The sequence below is a fragment of the Furipterus horrens genome, unplaced genomic scaffold (genome assembly GCF_987537825.1).
Source record: "Furipterus horrens unplaced genomic scaffold, mFurHor1.1.pri manual_scaffold_6, whole genome shotgun sequence".
In the NCBI taxonomy this organism is placed as follows: domain Eukaryota; kingdom Metazoa; phylum Chordata; class Mammalia; order Chiroptera; family Furipteridae; genus Furipterus; species Furipterus horrens.
The window spans coordinates 136,047,410-136,049,775 of NW_028327176.1; the positions used below are offsets into that span (position 1 = coordinate 136,047,410).

General features: G+C 35.1%; 1 pseudogene; it reads right to left on the reverse strand.

Annotated features, from left to right (window-relative positions):
* Window positions 1-284: 284 nt before the first annotated feature.
* On the reverse strand, window positions 285-890 carry LOC150007474 (EKC/KEOPS complex subunit TPRKB pseudogene; annotated as a pseudogene).
* Between the last annotated feature and the right edge of the window lie 1,476 nt (window positions 891-2,366).

The following is a 2,366-nucleotide window of genomic DNA, read 5'->3' on the forward strand; positions in this document are numbered from 1 at the left end:
CATCTGGCATCTCCAGAGGTCCCATGGCTTAGAGCTACCTCATTCCAATCTGCCTTTGTCTTCACATGGCCTTCTCTTCTTTCTGAGTTTCTCCTCTCTGTGTCTCCTATAAGGACACTTGTCATCATGTTTAGGTTCCACCAGAATAGTTCAGGAAGATTTCAAGATACTTTATTATGCCTACAAGACCCCTTTTCCAAAAAGATGTTTGTAGGTCCCAAGGGTTGGGACAGGATATATAATTTTTTTAAATCCTGAAAAATTTTAATATTTCTATCATTTCACTAAACATCTTTTGTTGACATTCTACATATGATACTATCCAATAATGTCCCAATACTTTCTTCTTGTGAAGATAGTTTATACACCTTTTTGACTCCTGTAAAATTTGTTACCTCAGGGAGATTTTTCAGAGAAACTTGATGACCTTCCACCCGAGATATTAGATTTTCTTGATCTACTTGTTTTTCTCCATCTTCAATGTAAACCATTAGAATTGAAGAGTAATTTGCTAAGATACCAAAAATTTTTAAATCCTTTGAAATATTTTTATTTGGGGACAGGTTGAAAATAATTTCAGTAGCTTGAGTTCTTATCTTCATCTTTCCTAGTTTGTAGAGATGAATTGCTTTGTTTCCTTCCACAAGTATCTGAAATGAATCGACAATCACTGTAGGGTTTATTAATGAACCATCAATGGCACCTTCCATGGCCTTTTTCCTCAAATCTCCAACATTTTTTACATCTTTAAATAACAGAAGGGTCACCCTGCATTCAGAAAATAGGTCTAGCTGATGTGTTAACTGCACTTCAAGGTTAAGCAGGACTCTGACCTCCTGCCTTCCAGGCCGGCCCCAATGGCTCCTGTGCGAGGAGAGCGGATATATCATTTTGAAGGTCACCATTCAACCTACTCCACAGACTTATGTGACTCTTATTATCAACATCTTCCTCTTTTTCTTTCATTTTTGAGGTTTATCCACACTAATATTTGGTGAATTTTTAAAAATTATTGAATAAATTCCAACATATAAAGTTAAATTGAGAAAATTTGTTATTTCTCACATCTCGCCAAATTCCCTAATAGAGTGACAGTCTGTTTCATAGTCACACAAGGCACAGGTCCTTAGTAATTGTACAATCTTCAGACCATCTGATTCAGAAATATTGTCTCTTCTCACTCTTTCTGATTTCCCACAAAGGAACCAAAGTGATAAGTTTAGTTTATGAACTGTGAACCAAAGGATGGTTGCCATTTAATCAAGTCATTAGAAGGTGCTGTATCATCTCTTTTCACCAGATTTCCCAAGTAGAATTTTCAGGGAGGGATTTCAAATTAGCTTCAACCTAATTCTCATTTTTAGAAGAAAAATATTTATCCCAGCACTGCCTATCACTTATCCTTATAAGGATAATTAGTTAAGAATGTTATTTCGTTTCTCTAAGATGCCATTGTAAAAAACAGTATTTATGTTCTTGTTTTGGTATAGTCACTTCCTCTCTGGTTTCTTTCCGTCTGTTAAACATTTAGCTATTTCTTTGTTTTATCACACTTCAAACCATACTCTCCCATGCTGAGATTTAAGTTGTGTGCTGTAAAGGTAGTAGGGCCAACCTTCAGGGCAGCCAATGTGAGGTGCTCGACTTGTGCACTAGCTCTAAGATTTAAAGGTCTACAAAAGAGTGTCTTGGGTTGAAGGAGTATCAAACCAAGATACCAAAATATAACCCATACTCCAATACCACAGGGTTGGATAACACAAAAGAAACATTCTGAGAAATGGGAATGTCAGAGATGTTTTAACATCAAACCCACTCCCAAGAAACTGTGCAAAGAAACCCTCCCCCGCTTTTTTCATAATAACAATTACCAAATTGAGCAAGACATATCTTCATTCCGCTTTCTTCCTTATTTTTGACATTAAATGTTTTAATTTTATATTTAAAATTTCTATTAAAACACCACTTTGAAGATGATCAACAAGGTGATATATACAAGCAATGTTGCCTCCTTTTAGCCCAATACTTAATCTCTATTAATTATCTATATCTCTACTTTGGGGGCCACTTAAAATGTGAACTTTTTCTTATTGTAGCAATAGAGATATTAAACTTATGTTGAAGAAAAACTTACTTATTCTGGAAATGTGCTTATGGCCCCTTTTCAGTTCTGTAGATGCAGAACAATTTCCCAGGGACATCCCGAAGAAGAAACCATATCAAGATGCTCCTTGCCTTGGAAAAATATAGGATTAACTGTGGATAGCAAATAAAATAAAACTATTTCTTTTATTATACATCTATTTGTATGTAATATTATATTTATCTAGGGTGCCTTTCTAAGAGTATGATCAAAACATGTGGTC